This window comes from Chenopodium album, chromosome 12, assembly GCF_948465745.1.
Source record: "Chenopodium album chromosome 12, dcCheAlbu1.1, whole genome shotgun sequence".
NCBI lineage: Eukaryota > Viridiplantae > Streptophyta > Magnoliopsida > Caryophyllales > Amaranthaceae > Chenopodium > Chenopodium album.
The window spans coordinates 49,696,378-49,709,275 of NC_137845.1; the positions used below are offsets into that span (position 1 = coordinate 49,696,378).

Below are 12,898 nucleotides of genomic sequence, written 5' to 3' on the forward strand. Positions count from 1 at the left end.
GTATCTTTTGGTTTTTTTAAAACAGTAGTGTGTACTAGAGTTTAAAACAATGTTTATGCCTATTCAGGAAAAAATAAAAAAAATAAAAAAATAAAAAAATAAAAAACATTGTTTATGCAGATTTGAAAGTATTACTTTTACCAATTTAGATTTTATAAACATAAGAATGATTCTTTAAAATAAATACATTGTTTATGCAGATCTGAAAGTATTTTTTTTTTATTAATTTAGATTTTATAGACAGAAGAATTATTCTTTAAAATAAATAAATGTTTGAAAGGAAATTTTTTTTTTAAAAAAAAGGTTTTTTTTAAGATCGTAAGGTTCGAACACTGAATGACTTTTGCATAATACACAATTTCGATAATGTCTAGACCATTGGAGTAAGGGGGTATTAGCACATTCATCGGATTAAATATTAATATATATTATTAAATCTGGTGGTATTTAATGAAGATGTTATCTTTTTACATTTCTTAATGTTCTCTTTTTACATTTCTTAAATTTGAAATATTTTTACTTAAGAAAATACTTTTATAATTTTTTTGAGAAAAATAAAATAGTTATTAGACATTAGTTATTAAATATAAAAAAGTATAAGTATTTAAAGGTATACATTTGTTCCCTTCAAAGAAATAAAATAAAAAATAAAAATAAAAGTATGTTTTTGTTATTTTGATATTTTAAAATTAAATATGATTCTGTAAAATAGAAAAGTTATGAGACCAAAAAAAATAAAATAAAATAAAATTATGTATAGTCATAGAGTTCAAACTGTGGTATCCTGTAGACATTAACACACGAAGCTTGTATTCTAGACCATTGGAGTAAGGGGTATCAGCATGTTCATTATGTGAAAAGAAATTTATTTATTAAAATGTATCTATGACAATTCCGACGAAACTTTGGTGTCTCCCACTACAATTCCGGCGAAACTTTGATGTCCATTACAATTCTGGAAAATTTTTGTTTGTCCAATTTCAATTTCGGCAGCAAACATTAAACCAATTTCCAACTACTAATTCTACGAAAATTTTACAACATTAATGTCTCAACTAAATTTGTATTCAAATAATTTTATTCTTCATATGTATTATTATTAAAATTCATTAGTAATTGTAACTCACCCACGAAAACGACCGGTAAACAACCGGAAGAAAAAAAATATTGACCGAAAACGTAAAATATTCACCGGAGAAATCAGTGAAAATCGCACCGAGGTCAAATTATTGCATGAAGAAATTAAGAATTTCAGATTTCTTGAATGTTCTTCATTCGTAATGGAGAGAGAAAAAAATTAGACAGAGAAAAAAAAATTAGGAGAGAAAAAAAATGAGGGGAAAAAATCAGAGACAATTTTTTTGGGGATTATATACTATATTAATTTGGGTAGTTGAAAGTTTTGATAAATTTGAAATTCAAACTTTAAAATTTAAAAAATAAGGTTTGAAATTCAAATGAAAATTAGGGTGGCCTACACATAAAAAAGATTCTCATTCCACCAATGAGATGCTTGTGTACAAGATGTTTTTGTACACATAGTGTACCCCTACTCCAGAGGGAGTATTACATTTAACTGTGCTAATTTAATGTAAGCATGCATATTACATGCATCATCGAATAAAGTTAGCTTAATTAGGGGAGCTGTATAAGGATACTCGAAAAATGGAATGTAGGATCATAGGCTCACTCATTGAGTTTTATTATTAATTCCATGTAAGGATCTAGATGCAACAAATTACAAATAAGAACCAAAATAAAATTGTACAAAACTACATTATTTGTTTATAATCAATTAATAAAAGTTTTACGTGATGTTACAAATTTAAACACCATATCCGCTAAAGAAAAATAATCCGGTGGACATTGAGAAAACAAATTACACCCGAGTGTAGAATGGATTATTATGTACTCAAAAAAGGTGTACCTTTGCAAGGAATTTCTTCTGGTAACGGTATTCCTGATAAGACATCAGATAGAATAGCATCAAGTAAATCCTAACTAAATTAATTACTGATATAATAGAGGACTAATTGTAAATCCTAAATTGAGAATTAATACAGTAATCAAGTTATAAATCAACAACAAATAAAACAAAACGTAATAATCACCTTATCAGTCCCATAGAGGTAATCACAGTAAGTGAAGAGCGAAGCAAAATTGCTATGGCTTTGTTCTCCAACGTAGTGATGGTAATCATGGTACTCCGCGCCACCATAGAACGGAATATACTTTGTTAGCGTCTATGGAAAGTCATATCTACAACACAACGCGTACATGTCAAATAATCATAAATTTGTTCTTAAAGTTCTTTGGTCAGAGGTTACCCGAGGGGTTAATCGGTCAGAGTTACTTGAGGGTTACTCGGTTAGGAGTAAGTGAAGTAACCCCGGTTAGATGGTGTGGCCACCCACACAGAAAAATCCCCCAAATAAATTTGATAAGTTGTAAGATAAGCATTTTTTTTTTTTTTTTTTTTTTGCAACACTCCTCTTTTCATGCATGACAATGCATTATTTTAAAATTGATCCAATTAGATCACTCATGACTGTATTTTTCAATAACTATAAATACTACCTCCGTTAAATGTTTTCTGCAACTTTTGCCATTTCGGGATGATCGGGGTTATATGCAACTTTCCATTTTCTTTCTATTTTTAGTAAATAAAAATGCTAGAAATTACTTTTTTACCCTTACTTAATTTTTTTTTAATCATTACCCTTATTATATCCTAATCTAATTAATCTAAAACTAATTAGATTCATCTAATCTAATGATTCCCTCCCTTTATTTTCTTATCTCCCTCCTTCTGTCATCATTTACTCACTTCCCCAACCACCAAAAATTAAATTCTGATGGTTGGGGCTCCCTTTATTTTCTGGAGTGTTCTTCAGAAGATGAACCCTAGTTCATCCCCTTTCACTTTCTCTCTCCTCTTCTTCTTCGATTCTTCCTCTTCCTCTCTCCAGATCTACTCTTCACCACTCCAATTTCTCACCAAAAGAGTCCCTTACGACAATGGTTAACCTCGATCCTTTGAAGGACGCTTACATGGCGACAAATGATAAGGGTGAGGAGAACTTAATCCAGCACTTCATCCATTGCTTTCAGACTGGTTCAGATTTCCCTTGTCGATACTATGAGTCTGATGAAACAGGTCCATACTGTACTTTGTATACCTACAGAGCTTTAGGTCAAGTTCTTAAGAGTATTGAGGAGGAGGAACGAGTGAAGAGGGAGGAGGGTCAAGCTGAGTCCCGAGGCAAGAAATCGCTTGATTTTGCTGATGTTGCTGTAGATCTGGTGGCTGAATCTACTGAGGGGAGTGCTGTGGCTCCCAAAAAGGCCACATCTAAGAGGCCAAGGCCACCCCCCAAGGTTCGATCTTCAAGGAAGGCGGCGCGTGTCGCTCTTAGGAGGATGTGTGGGCTTCCAGACCATGAGTACATCGTCCTTTCTTCTGATGAGGATGAGGAAATGGAGGAGGATTCACCTAATCCTTCCAAGAAGCCCGAATCTGGATGCTCTTCTGTCCCTGTTGTCAAATGCTATGTGAGGCGGATGAACCCTTCGGTTCAACCCTCTGAGTGACTGCATTCGTAACGATTTCTAACCCTAACCTCTTTACATTTAATTTTTGAGTCCCCGATTCTTGTTGAGTGTTCGAATTTGAATTGATGCTTCTGTTTTGGGCTTGCTAGTTTGTGTATTATTGGATGTTGTTGTTGATTGATGAATTATATGAGTCCTTTTGCGCATATGCTGTTGGATTTTGTTGTTCTGTGCTAGATCTGTTGGATTATCATGCTTGTGGTTGAATTATACTGCATGTGGTGTTGGATTGTTATGCATATGTTGTTGGATGTTGGATGTTGGTGATATTTTGAGTCCCCTGTACTCTATTGCTGGTTGATTACCCTGGATGCTGTTGGGATCTGGTGTATGATGTTTTTTTGTGATGTTGCTGCCTTATGTTGTGTGCCTGGTTGAAAGTTTGTTGTATGCCTCTTTTTAAGAAAAAAAAGGGAACAAGGGATTATGATTGATGAATGATGAGAGCAGAGTATAGTTTGGTGTCTTGGTTTGGATGTGTGGTGTATACCATGTTCTCAATGATCATATGTTGTAGAGAACACTACCTGTGCCTTTGGGTTTGTTTTTATGTACATTGCAGTGCATTAAAGAGTCCCTCCCTTGTGTTATGTGCAACAGTGAAGGTATGGAGTCCTTCTTCCTGTATGAAATACCACCCAAATTCACTTTAATGGTCCATATGATGAAGGGACTCCAATGAATTTCATTTCACATTGTAGTTTTGCTCCAACAGTCTTTTTTGTGAGATTGTTGTTGAGGTAACAACGTAGTGAAGTGTAGTATTCAATACCATTTAACACCTTCTGATGGACTAGTTTTTTCACACCCAACAATAAGTTTTCCTTTTCATTACATTCATAAGGTGATTACAAAAGTTCATGCACATCATCAAAAGACTTTACATTTGACTGCCTAACATGTTAGCTCAATATAAATCAACAAAATACACCTAACCACCTATTCATTAAGATAAACAACATAAAAAAAAAGAAAAAAAAGAGTTAAGTGGTTATGTGTGGCAGTCCATGTTGTTCTTGTGCATTTGCTGTCTTCATTGGGGTCCCCTAATCTGCATCAACCTCCATATCCTCTGCTGCTTCTTGAGTCCCTTGAGCTGCTGGCTTAAACATTGTGTTTAGGTACTCTACACTGCCCAACATTATATCCTTTTGTACCTCTACCTTGTCTAGCAAAATACCCAAATTTTCCAACTTCTTGTTCATGTGAGGAATTTTGTACTTGTTCCCCCCCCCCTCTCTGCCTGCAGTATATTAATCATGCACTTTTGCAAAGTAATCCAAATGTACTTATTCACCTCAAGGTTGAATGCTTGAAAAGACTCAATGACCTTCTGTACTAGCTCATCTAGGTTGCTAGGAAATGATTGATATTGTAGTGATTGAATAGACCTGAAATATTCCTAAGTCTAGCACATTCAAATCTGGTGACTGTGGTGGTTGGAACACTAATTGAATGTTGAATCCATTTGCTGTTGTTGCTGCAATGAATTCTTCATCTCTTGGGATTTGGTGTGGTCTTGCATTGTCCCACTGTATTGTGACATTTTTTGGTAAACTTTCTGGCCATTTTGAGATAATTGATGGTATGACTTTTGTGAGCATCATCTCCCTAATGACCTCCCTATTCACATTTTGGACTGCCTCAGTTACCCATGTTCCTGTAGGCCTGTTTTTGCTTGATTTCTTAGCCTGCTCCTTCACTGTAAAAGGGAACATGCCATATTTCCCATCATGTAGCAATGCCCCATTTCTATCATACAATGGCTTCCCAATTACTGCCATAAACATTGCCTTGAGTTTGAATCTTCTTGATTGTTGAACCCTATGTGGATCTTCTTCACTTGGAAGGAGATAAAATCTCCTTTTCTCTAGGTTGAGATAGAACCATTTTTCATCTATGTGGATTTCATGGTTCATATCTTCAAATGTAGGGTCTTCATTTCCTGTGATTGGATTAATGTGTGACAAAATCCATTTCAGTCTTGCAACTTTGTGGTCTGATGTGAGTGTTGGCTTGTTGCTGCTTGTATGTGTTCTGAGCCTGCCTTTTTTTTTTTTAAATTGTGAAGAGTAACATGAGAAATCTTCAAAGCAGCTGCATAACTTCTCTCTGTCTGCCTAAGGTGCAGAGGCACTGAGTGTAGGAATTCATCAGAAAATTCCCTTGGTTTAGGACCAGTTCTGCCAAACTTTTTAGACCTGACATCAATCACATCACCTTGTTCCAACTGTTTTTTGATGTCCTTGAATACCCTTGTGATTGTTGACTTGTGTACACTGAATTTGATTGTTAATTCTTGCATGTAACCCCTTGGTAAGTTACCATTTTGCATTTTGAGTAAGATTGCATCAACAATCTCTCTCTTTTTGTTCAAACTGAGTTGTTTTCTGCTTGTAGCTTCATTGTGTGCTTCATTTTGTTGCATGTTGGTAGCATGTTCTTGTGTTCCTTGCTGCCCTTGTTCTGCAAATACATCCTCTTCCATTTCTTCTTCATCATACTCATAATTATACAAGCCATAATCTTGCATGTGTTCTTCATAGTCGTAGTATAGCTCTGCCAGTTCTTCCTCACTTAACAATTGATCAACATCCAAAAACACACCTTCTTCGAATTCTGCCATGTGTTGTGCTTAACTTGAATTTTTTCAGCTTAGGGTTGATGAAACAGGGCTGGCTGCTGTTTTTTTTTTTTTTTTTTTTTTTTTTTTTTTTTTTGTGAAGAAGAAGCTGTCCTGTTGGGGTCTATGGATGATGGAGGTGTCAAGCCAATGAAGCGTCTGATCTGTGAAGATGTGCAGCACTGACTGTAGTTAGGCTAATTTTTTGGGTTCTTAGGGGGTAATTAAATGTGTTTAGTGCTAACTTTTGGAAAACTTTGTTATGATTTGAACATTCTCATGGCTTATACTTTTGGGTAAACATTGAATGCTTGTAGTTAATGGAGGCTGCTTTTATATGCCTCCTAAATGAAGAATATCAGTTGTTGGAACAAGTGAAAAGGTCGTCCTTTTTTTAAAAATCAAGTGGGAAATTTGAAACTCCCAAATTTTCAAAGTTTTTAAAATTTCAGTGAAAATTAGAGAGGGAAAACCCATTCCCTCTTTTCATGACAAATTTCCCCACTAAAATGCAAGTGGGGGGGGGGGGTCCTACATTCTCTCTCCTTAAAAATTAATCAATCCTCTTAACTTTCTCTAATCTTTGCCATCCAAATTTTGCTGCGTGAACCGCAAACTCCTCCAAAGTTGCAGAAAACATTTAACGGAGGTAGTAATCAATATTACTCAAAGTGGATTATATGGAAGATTTTTTGACAATTACTACCTACAATTGTTGCTATTTTAGAAATTACCAGCTATTTTTTTTTTAATTGAAATTTACCACCTCATTTTATGAAAATGATAAAACTTTCCACTATTTTAAAAGATGACAATACATGATGTAAAAGTCAAAGTGTTACAACTACTGTAAAAAACGAAGAAAGTATATTATAAAGGCAACACAATGGATTATATGGTGGTATTAAGTACCCATACCCGCTTAAATTTCAATAGCCTCTATGTGTCTTAAGACCATCCACAACAAGAACGTAGTGATATGACTGGAACAATGGCCGGGCCAAGAAACGCTGGAAACCCAAGGATCAAGATTTCGGACCAATGTGAATAGGGAGCTGCAAAACCAATAGGTGCGGTAAACTCATGATGCACCTTATGAATGTTCTCATACCCACACTTTGAATGCAAGAGTCTATGAAGCCAATAACTTGTGTAGTACTCAACTAACATATATACTACTAATTGCATCAACATTTCCCATCTTGATGGCAATGACAATCCTGTCCTTATCCCAATAAACTGCGACACATCATTATATTAATTAATGCAAAGTTAGTAACTTAGTAATCATAAACTAATACTCCTTCCATCCCTTAATACAAAATCTCATTTACTTTTTGGGTAAACCAAAATACAATACCTGTTTCTATTTAAAGGTTGTATTTTTTGACATTATTACTCTTTTATGATAAATTGTCGTCTTTTTTCCTTTACTTTTTTTGTACTTTTAACATCGATTCCCAATACTTTCTTTCTCTATCTCTTCAATTATTCCCAATTACCTTTTCTTTCTCTCTATCTCTCTCTAACTTTAATGCATATGTGTATTTTTAATCATTAGTTTTAAAAAATTTACAACTTTCTTAATTCCCGCTCAAAAATCAAAAGAGATTTTATATTAAGGGATGGAGGGAGTAACAAGGAAAAGTATAAAGTAGTTATCACATATTAATGATCAAAAGTATATTTTTTATTACATAGATAAATACAAAATCTACTCTTACGTGGATTTTTGTTAGGTAATTAAAAAAATGGACCGACCTTGTAAGCAGGGTAGGACACCAGTTGAAGCGGACCTAAAACGATGAAAATTAACTTGACAACGGCCGTATAGCAAGACATGATTTCAGCAAACGGTAACTTTGGGTTGGATTTTGTACCGCGCAATCTTGGCCGCGCCAAGAAGCTCGACGACGACGAGAGGGCAGAGGCATTACAGTAAAAATGGTGTAGAGGAAGATGATGTTGTGACAGTGCAATAAGAAATCTGATTTATTAGTTGAGTAGTTAAACCAAAGAGTTTCTGCAATGGTCAGCGTTCGATTTAAGGCAGTTTCCGCCTTGCCGATAGTCTCGTAAGGCAACATTGTGGAACTTCCCGGCCGGGGAGCTACAAAGCAAGGCGTGCCGGAGCTTGGTCGTTGTTATTTTTCCTTCGGGTTTCTAGGATGGTTTTGTTGTACGAGGATACACGAGTCACAAAGAAATTATCCTACCAAGATAATAGGTGGATACTAGATAGTTATATATACTCCTTTCATATATATATATATATATATATATATATATATATATATATATATATATATATATATATATATATATATTAAGTATTACATTTTGATCGGTACATAATTTTAGAAAATTTAATTGACTTAAATAAAATAAAAGGTAAATAGGGTAGTTGGAGTACTTAAAAATTATAAAATAAAAATAGTGGGATTAATGTCATTGAAAAGTAATAAATAATTACAATTTTTAGTATGCAATATGTTGTACCATGTGACAGGAGTTACTCAAGTTACTCGGTTAGGAGTTATTCGAGTTTCTCGATCAGGGGTTACTCGAGTTGTCGGGATTAATCAAGTTACTCGGTCAAGGGTTACTCGACTTGTTGAGGTTACTCAAGTTAGTCGGTCATGAGTTACTTGAGTTACTCCTGACCGAGTAACTCCTCAAGTAACCTTGACCGAGTAACTCCTTGAGTAATCCATGACCGAACCCTCGAGTAACCCCTGATCGAGTAACCCCTCAATTAACCTCTTACTAAGGATGACAATATTAAATGGATATACGCTAACCCGCTCCACCCGCTTTAAATAAATGGATGAAAATCCGAATTAAATGGATGAGAAGCGGATGTCAGTTGAAGCAGATGATGGGTCGGATCGAATGTTTATGATACTTTTTTCTTCACCCGCTAACTATCCACCAACACGTTTAACATACATTAAATGTTTTATTTAAAAATTTTAATAATAAAATATGATGAAATGTGGAAGAAAATTACTTGTTTTTTTTGTATCAAATAATTTTTTGAAACAATATGTTCTTATGGTTTCCTTTTTTATTAATAAAATAAAAAAAATTAGTATAAATAACCAAAAATTAGAGTTTATGTCAGTTTTTTTTTTCACTTTAATACTCATCCATTAGTCATTCGCTCCACCCGTTTCATCCGCGGATGATGGATGGACATATATGGATGATGAGTGAAGTGTGTGACGGATGGATGTTGATGGAAATGGATGAATGTGGATGAAGCTCCACCCGATCCAAATCTAATCCATTGTCATCTGAGTAACCCCTGACTGAACTATCAAATAACCCCTGACCGAACTCCTTAAGATACCTTGAATGAATTATTCGAGTAACTCAGCCCTCACCGAATTCCTTAAATAACCCCTCACCGAATAACTTGAGTAACCCCTGACCGATTAAATCGAGTAACTCATGACCGAGTAACCCCTAACCGAGTACTCCCTAACCGAGTATTCCCTCCGTGTTTTAATAAGTGTTACACTTACCAAATCCGGCCATATTTTAATAAGTGTTACACTTCATTTTTTGGCAAAAAGCTACATCAAAATATTATATCTCTCTCTTCTCATGGTCCCCACCCAAACCCATTACTAATTTTTTTTTTATTATATCTTTCCTCTCACATTCATTACTTTTCAATAAACTATTAACCCATTATTTTTATTTTATAATTTTTTAATACTCCAAGTACCCCACTTACCTCTTATTTTATTTAAGTCAATTAAATTGCCCAAAACTATGTGTCGGTCAAACCGTAACACTTAAAAGAACACAGAGGGAGTAACTCGAATAAACTTGATTGAGTAACTCGAGTAACCCCTGACCGAGTAACCCCTCAAGTAACCCTTGATCGAGTGAACCCCTCGAGTAACCCCTGTCCGAACCCTCAAGTAATCCTTGACCGAATAACTCGGATAACCCTTGACTGAATAACTCAAGTAACCCCTAACAAAATATCTCGGGTAGCCCCTGTCATATAGTGTGACCTGATGCCCCAAAAAGTTGTTGATAAATAATAATGTGAGAGGAAACAAATACTAATAAAAAAAAATGGTAATGTATTTGGATGGTGAGCACGAGATAAGCACAATATTAAAATATACAGAATAATTTTTTACCAATAAAACGAAAATTTAATACTTTAAAACGCATTAGCATTTGATAAGTATAACACTTAAAAAAAAACATGGAAAGAGTATATTATATACCATATATGTTAAATTAAAAAAAAAAAAAATGAAAAACGATGTTAGCCAGTGCAAATGAATAAATTACACTAATTCAATGATATGCACGCAAATTTAACACATAATTCTTTTACTAGCAAATTAATTAGCATTATATATATGCAAGCAAACTAGCAAATTTAACACATAATTCTTTTACTAGCAAACTAGCATCATATGCACGCAAACTAGCAAATTTAACAAATAATTCTTTACTAGCAAACTAGTATTATATGCACGCAATACCTGCGATAATTTAAAAATTCTTAATTTAACTACTTAATTATTTTGAAGAAATTTAATTTATCTACTTAATTCTATGTATACATTGAATGAGAAAAAAAAATGTTAAAATTAAACTGTCGATGAAAGTAATTATATATTACTCCCTCCGCTCCTTATTGATAGTCCCTTATGAGCAATTTTTACGGGAATTAATAAATATAAATAAGAAATAGTAAAACTACATTGAAAAGGTAAATTTACATTCGGCATGCAAAAAACTAGAGAGAGAGAAAGTAATAAAAGTATATGGAAAAACAAAATTTATATGAAAAAATTAAATTTGCACAAATACTGTTGCAAATTGGATGTAATTTGGGTAAAAATTTAATATTAATGGTACTTGAAAAAAAACAAAATGAGACTATTATTTTGAAACTTAAAATTAGTCATAAGGGACTATCAATAAGGGATGTAGGGAGTATTACTTTGCAAATGTGATAGGGTAAGGGTAGGGTGGGATTGTTACTTTAAACAAAAATAGTAGCGAATGATTGTGCTTTTTAATACTCCGTAGAAGTGAACTGCTAAACAACGCCCGCATTTTTATCGAAATCGCCCACATTTTTATGTAAACTTCCAACATTACCCTTTTCTTCTCCTCTCTCCTAACACAACCACCACCGCCCGTCACCACCATTGCACCGTCGCCACCAGCGCCAACATGACGGAAAGTGATAGCGGCAGGCCGTGTACTCCGCCAGATCCACTTCGCGAGGTAATTTATTTTCGCCGGAACTCAAACCGCCCAAAAAAACGGTCCACCGTGGTCAAACCGGGCAAACCGGGTGGTTAAACCGTGGTTATTATTATTTAATTGTTATTATTATTATTATTATTATTATTATTATTATTTCATTGTTATTATTATTATTATTATTATTATTATTATTGTTGTTGTTGTTGTTGTTGTTGTTCTTGTTGTTATTATTATTACTATAACTATGATTATGATTATTATTGTTGTTATGATTATGATTATTATTATTTTGATTATTATTTTAAAAATATTTTGTTGGGATGTTTAATAGGCATCACTACCGGATTATGGTGGCGATGACATCGACTACAATTCATATTTTATAACGTCAATGATCTTCCCGACTTTTGAAGAAGCATTTGAATGGGCACAAAACATTTCCATACGTTATGGCTTTTTCCTTACAAAGTCTTCGTATAAGAAACAACGAGATGGTCGACCGGTCAAGTATCTTAAGTGCGATCGTGGCCATAGAAACACAGCCGAAGATAGAGATATGGAGAATGCTGTACGGAAAAACACGAAAAGAAAGGGTGTTAAGTGTCCATTTCGTATCAAGGTCACATGTATGGTGGACGATCAAGGGTGGAAAATCATTCCTTCATCAGGTTTGCATGGCTTGCATAACCACCCAATGATGGTATATCGAGAGGGTCACGGCAAGTGAGTGGTCTAAGTCCGGCTGCGAAGCAATTGGTTAGTAAAATGAGTTCAGCATGTGCTAAACCTAGTCACATAATGGCGGCAGTGAAAGATGCGTTTCCCACTGAGAACCCTAACATGAGACACATCTACAATTTCAGAAGTCGTGTTAGGGTTGATGCTAGTGAAGGGAGAGATGTCGTCAACCAGTTCCTTCACTTGGCCAATGAGCACAAATACGTTAGTTGGGTAGCTGCTAACCCCGACACACGTGTTGTCACCCACGCCTTTATGGCACATCCAGAGATGGCGAATATGTTACGAACATATCCATATGTCATAGGGATGGATTCCACTTACAAGACAAACAGATACAACATGCCGTTTTTCGAGATTGTTGGGATCACACCGACAAATCAAAACTTTTTGATCGCGTATGCTTTAATGAAGACAGAGTCCTATGAGAGTTAAAAGTGGGTCTTGGAGAAATTGAAGTTGTATATAGGTTTTGAAGTGACTCCTAAGGTGATACTAACTGATCGAGAGTTGGGACTTATGAAGGCGGTGAAAGAGATATTCCCAAACACAGCTCACTTGCTATGTAGGTGGCACATCAACAAAGATGTGTTGGGCAAGGTATACCATTTGTGTAAGAAAGACATGGTGACTGCCGAGAAATTTAGGAATGGGAGGTGGTCAAAAATCATGAAT

The 12,898-nt window shown here is 34.7% G+C and overlaps 2 pseudogenes; both read right to left on the reverse strand.

Moving 5' to 3' along the window:
* LOC145570577 (ABC transporter G family member 39-like) overlaps positions 1-12,898 on the reverse strand; it is a 140,386-nt pseudogene that overhangs the window by 54,326 nt on the left and 73,162 nt on the right.
* On the reverse strand, positions 1,913-8,322 carry LOC145572714 (very-long-chain aldehyde decarbonylase GL1-10-like; annotated as a pseudogene).